We start from the raw sequence: 6,233 nt of genomic DNA, 5'->3' as shown, positions 1-6,233 counted from the left end.
AAAGTGGTTTTTTTGTACCATGTGGAGGGACCAGTGCTATCACGTATTTTCTCAATCTGCAATAACTGAAGTCTATTTTAAGGTATGATAGCACGCTTCTATCAGTAGCTTTCTTGCTCTAAACATGTGATAAAATGACGTCATCCAAACTGCCTAATGACCACGGATCCGGTCAACAGCTTCAGATTCTGAGCGATGTCCATCGTACAATTCTCTTCAAACAACATTTTATACATTTTAGGCCTAGCAGAATATGACATTGATTCAATTGCAAAAGAAGGAAATTTTTTTAAGGTTGTCTCGTTGCCATGGAGACGGAAATGGTCAATGAACCCACAACTGAAATAAAAGTCACTGAAAATAAGGCTTTTCACCTTCTAATTTTAAAAAATAACAACTGCAATATACGTTGTCAAAAAGTTCAATCATTTGTAGATCACTCTAGCACTGGCTTGGATTAACTATTCAGCTAATGAGTTTTAAAGAGCTCCCTTAACGAGTCCTCTTTGTCCTGATATCATCCATTCTGAAGCCATACCAGTACCAAACACATTGGAGACTTGTCCTTTTCGCGTCAGTCAAGCATCATTTTCACTTAAATGTAAACAGACTCATGTTTATTGTCAGCAACAATAACAGCTAAGTTATTTTAAAGCATTTAGCGGTTGCCATGACAACCACAAACAGTTACTCGATACATTAAAAAGAGTACATCGTTCGAAACTAAACCTTACGAATGTAAGAGTATGTATAAGGAAAGTTATTTCATATTTTTCCTATGGTTATGAGATTCTTACCTTTCGCTTTCTTCATCGTCGTTGTCGTCAACGGATAATACATCGTCGTCATCATCTGGCCTGTTTGTGCAATCTTGAAGCCGGCACATATCAGTACATTTCAGCCCATTGACAATGCGGGAGCACGATGGAAGTTTGCAGGACCTACTGCACTGACAATTCTAGAACAGCTTGCGGAGCTGGCTGACCACCCATCCAGTCTACGACCAGCTTGTCGTCTTCACTACACCAGCCAAATCCCACTGGTGATGGGATGGCTGGGCATCTTTGTAAACTTCGTCTCCAGACAGCAGCCTGGTAGTTTGCTCGTAGCGAGTGTTTGTGCAGCGTATCATTGCAGGGTGGCAGCTGGTTGGAATCAACGTCTCCTCTCTTCAAACAGAACAGTCGATATCGCAGCTCATTGATGTCGCTTGTCCCAGGGTTGCTGCAGTACATGGCACACGTAAATTTCTGAAGACTATGGTACAGGTGATCAGACATATTCCAGAACATACCCAAATGCTGGAACATCTCTTGAAATTCAGCATTTTGCTTTACAATTCGATAACCTGCAACCTTTCCCCGTCCGGCAAAAGCACTAACAGTGTCGCACCCTGTGAATGCATGAAAGCCCGGTAGTGATCTGCATACACTTGCTCCAACCCTCTCAACTACTCTTGAGATATCGATGTACTTGACTTTGGTCTGTGAACCACTTTTAATGAATACTGAAGAAGGAATAAAGCTCTTGAAGGCCAAAAGAAGTACCAACACATCAGTGTCTTCTGATACTATGACGACCGAAGCAAACCTCGATTTAGCTGCATGGGCTGCATGTAAGAGGATTCGGGTGTCAGCCTCCTCTTGGGTTGATTCGAGCTCACTGATAGGTTGCATTATTCTAGACGATAATTGGTAAAATGTTTCGCCACATGTGACAACCAGAGTCTTTCCAGATATAGCTTCTCTGTGTACTTTTCTTTCTTCCACTCGCTGGTTACAAACACTATGAAAGCTTGTTTGTTCTTTGAGCTACACAGGAATCTTCTCCACTGTTTAACCTTGTGTTCGGCTTGAATATTGCGGTATTCGCTTCCTAAACCGTCACCCCTGTTCTCTCTTTCGGCGTTCTTTATGGATTCCTCTCTGTAATCATCGAAGACGACATCAATCCTGTTACTTGTTCCACCTTCGTTTAGAACTCTGCAAAGAAGAGTTTCAGCAACTGCCGCAAATGTCTTCTTATCACCTTTCAAACACTGGACAAGAGCCATCCCATCTATTACACATGCTGAGGGTTGGGGAATGGCATCTGCTGCTTCGAAATTTTTATGCAATTCTTTAGCCAAGGACGCTTTGTTCGTCTTACGCATCAAGCCATCCGCGGTAGCTAATGACCAAGGGAGTGGTCCGAGAGGATGGGATAACACTTCTCTCATCTGTAAGTCTCTGCTCTCTGCGATGACAATCATTTGAGCAAACAGTCTTCTGTCGGCCTTGATGATCACTTCTTGGTTCTTACCAGCTTTAACTGATACCTCCTGGTTCAAGTGAGCAAAAGTCTTCAGCTTAGCTCTCGTGATTGAAAGCCGAGAGCAACGACCTCAGTCTAATCCACCCAAAGTCAAGTTCCATGATTCAATCAACAACAACAACAACAACAACAGTTTATTTCTACTACTGTAAACAACTAAAAGAATTTACAAGACTGTAATTGTAAATTCTTTTAGTTGTTTACAGTAGTAGAAATAAACTGTTGTTGTTGTTGTTGTTGATTGAATCATGGAACTTGACTTTGGGTGGATTAGACTGAAGTCGTTACTCTCGGAATGCTCTGTAGGCTTCCTCTCCTTTATCTTTAGCTTGTAGCAAGTCGTGCTCTACATCAGGAGTGGCAACTTTTCCTGTGGAAAGAGAGACGAGGTCTTGAAGGTCAGGGCTGAATGGGTTGAGCCAAGTGTTTTGAAGAATTGACACTATGGATTGAACATCAGCTTCATCTCTTTGTATTCTTGTTGTTTGTAGATCTTTGTGTTGGGAACAAGAACTACTGATGTGCAATATATCTTTGAGTTGCCTCAGGAAGGTGCTCCGGTATTCAGCGACCAGGTAGAATTTGTAGGATTTCACGTGCGAATTTTTAGTTTTGCTTGCCATTTATGTATGCAAATTACTACTATTTAAACGCTACTGTTTCCTAGCGCGCCAATCTTTTCAACGTTTTCTCTAGCTTCAAGTTAATATCGTTGCGGAATCTATTCTACCTAGCTTCACCGTCTTCGCTATACAGTCAGGAAACATTTGTAAGTCTTTATATTCTGTCCTGTATTTCTCATATCGCTCGGCTCTTCTTCACATGTATTTTTATTTATTTTTCTAGTCGAACCTCGCTCGTTCTATCTTTCAATTCTCAACGGGCTCCTCGAGTCTCTTCAACAGAGCGTGAGTTCGAAATCTCTAGACGTAGCGTCAACAAGGACTGTAAGCTACAGAATTTGCTTACTGCATTAAGCCTTAGACTGAAACCTTTAGTTCCTCCTGACGTTTGAGTGTCTTTGTTGACAGTCTCCTCGCACGTCTGATCAACAGGTATTCTCCCAGAGGGTTGTCTTCGCCAATCTGAACAGAAAATCCTCCGGATCGCAAGTATTCCAGGGTGTCCGGATGCTCTGCTGGTAGATGTGACATTTCATGCAGATATGCTGAAAGGTACCTGGCGTAGTTAAGGTTATCATATGCGAAACACCACGGGACAATTTCACTGATATATGAAAGGTGAAGATCCCAGTCTCCCTCCCGAGATCCTCTTAACAGACCAAGTAATATTTCCACCATGTCAACATAAGACATCCAGAACTTCGATAGCTTCCCATTATCATGTCGGAGATAGCTCGTATACAAGCAGAACAGTTGCGATACTTCTTCAAATGAGGGACTCTCCACTGTGTCTTTGAATTCTTGTTCACATGTGTTATCACAGAGCGCTTTCATGCAGTCCTTTTAAAAACGCATTAACAGTAGGCTTCTTCTCTTTATGATGTTCCTCAATCCAAGAGTTAAATCCCATCCATGCTAGCCTGTTAAGAGCTTCATACATGAGCTTGTGAAATCGTACGGCGCGATTATATGTACGGCCTTCTAGAACACCAGCCACAGATCCTTCAGCAATTAATCCAGACTCGACTATTACGTCTCGTAAACCAGCATCTTGGAAACGCTTTCCGATCACTGAATAGAAAGTGCAAATGGTATGGAGCACACCCATTCTCAACACAAGGTCATTAAACTGTGCCCTGTGTTTCCACTTTATCTCAGTAGCTTTAGCATACAGTGCCTGATCAAACACAACAACTATGCTTTGGAGGTTTAAAGTTTCCTTAATCTGTAGGGAATTGATGAGGACTTGGTACACAGCTGACATGTTCGCCGCTGGGACATTGATTGTTGGAAGATAGCCCACGTTATCCTTGGCAACTTCTTGGTTATTACGCACCAAAATATTGAAACCAGTCCAACCAGGAACAGATTGCTTCTGACTTGCATGAATGCGTACTAAAACCCATAGCAAGTTCTTTCTCCATGTACATTCCATGATTTGATTTAACTTGACCTCCACATATCCTCTAGTATGGGGCCCACAGCGTTCGCCGGCATTATAGATAGGTACAGTTTCATCATCCACAGACTCGATACTTCTCCTCTTCGATTTCACAATTTCACAATTTCACAAGACAACCATCAAAATGCTGATTGTTTAATTATGTAGCTACTTGTTATAGCTTTTATTGAGTTTTAAACACATACCGGCTTACAAACGATGAGAATTAATGATTAAGGCAACACAGTGCTGGGCTGTCGAGTCCATGTAGATCTCGAAGGACTGTAAGTTTTTATATAATTTGAGGTTCAAAATATCACTATATCGTCATAAAAATGCTTATTGTTTAGTTATACAGCTAATATTTTGTATATATTGTTGATTTCTAATCAGATCTCTACTTAAAGATTATCGAAATCAGTGAATAAGTCAAACGTACTTACCTGCCGTGAAAGTCGCCATCTTGAATTTCCCCATAATGCATTGCAACATTTGAAGTAATCCATAACTTACTATATCATCGCTTTTAAAGAGGTAAATTGAAATTTGGTTCTTAAAAAATGATTTGTGTTCTTTCTTGTTGTATTTATATGTGTGAAGACTATTTTTGATCCAGCTTAATATTTTTAATATGACTTTTGAAAACAAGCCTCGTTTTCATGCAAAAGCGAATTTTGGTGATATTTCAGCCAATAAAATATACAAGAAAGCTACTCTTTAGGGGTTGCTATCATAACATCTTGTAATCACCCCCAACTTAGCTTCAAATTTGTCACACTCTCAGCTGGTCCCTCTGAGTGGTACATCTGAGAGGGTCTGGCCCATGGACTAAGTGTTCGCAAAGCGAGTGCCTTGGGACGGCAGCATAAAACCTTCGTCCACAGGCTCCTCCGCCCCAACCCCCCTTGGCTACTTCACTCTGAGCCAGTTCCAGCCGCGGACAGACCCTTCCAGCCGGAGCCTGTACATATTCACTGCCTAAATCTAGAGGGAAGTTCCTCTGATAATGATTGATACTGTTCACAGTTTCGTTCTTCAACGAACCCATGAAAGCCCTCACTTACCTGATCTATCTGGTAGATGCGAAAGATTTTTCCAGTAGTTTTAGCTGTAATTTGAATGCCAGAGGCTTACAGGCGCTCCTGCTTATGGACTCATTTGATATTAATGCTGTAATTTTAGATCTGTATTAGCTCGACGCTAGTTAATGTATATTATTAAAATCTAGCTATCTAGGGCCTAAACTGTGGGCAAAGCTGAGTTAAGATCGACCTTACAAAGTCAGAAAACCTTAACAAATTTAAGTCGGCTAACAACAATGAACCTGACGAAATTAATTAACCAAAATTGTAGAAATTGTCTTTTATAATTGCAATTTTAATCTATTTTTTTTTATTCGCTTCGTCTTTTTTTTATGCTGTAATTAACCATGTCCCGTATGTTTTTAATGATTGGTATTATTTTATAATTACTATTAGTAGATATAGGTTTCCACAATTAGCTTACCGTAAACAGCAAGCTACAATTTTTTTGACACGATGTTATTTAGTTTATACCACACAAGTGAATAGTGCTTTTCGCGCGCTCTGATTGGTTAACTCGGAGGTGATTAGCAAGTACTATTCACCTCCGAGCAGCCGGCGCGAGAGATTTTAAAATTTCCGACCGCTTGTCACGCATAAAATAACGTTTTGGTCCACTAATTATTCAGCTTGTGTGGTATATACTAAAACAATTATTCATATCAGTGTCGGTGGAAGTGATGGATATTTACCTCCACTTCGGTGAATAATTGTTAATCATTCTTTCATTCATCGTTGGAGAATGCAATTCAAGATTTTCACTGGCTTACACAT

The 6,233-nt window shown here is 40.6% G+C and overlaps 2 pseudogenes; both read right to left on the bottom strand.

The window, feature by feature from the left end:
• Positions 1-793: 793 nt before the first annotated feature.
• LOC149118842 (uncharacterized) lies at positions 794-2,538 on the bottom strand (annotated as a pseudogene).
• Positions 2,539-3,140: 602 nt separating this feature from the next.
• On the bottom strand, positions 3,141-4,487 carry LOC149118841 (uncharacterized; annotated as a pseudogene).
• Between the last annotated feature and the right edge of the window lie 1,746 nt (positions 4,488-6,233).

The sequence above is a fragment of the Orbicella faveolata genome, unplaced genomic scaffold (assembly GCF_042242905.1).
Source record: "Orbicella faveolata isolate gen_17 unplaced genomic scaffold, um_ofav_v1 contig_1, whole genome shotgun sequence".
Lineage (NCBI taxonomy): Eukaryota > Metazoa > Cnidaria > Anthozoa > Scleractinia > Merulinidae > Orbicella > Orbicella faveolata.
This window is presented reverse-complemented; position numbering and strand designations above follow the sequence as displayed.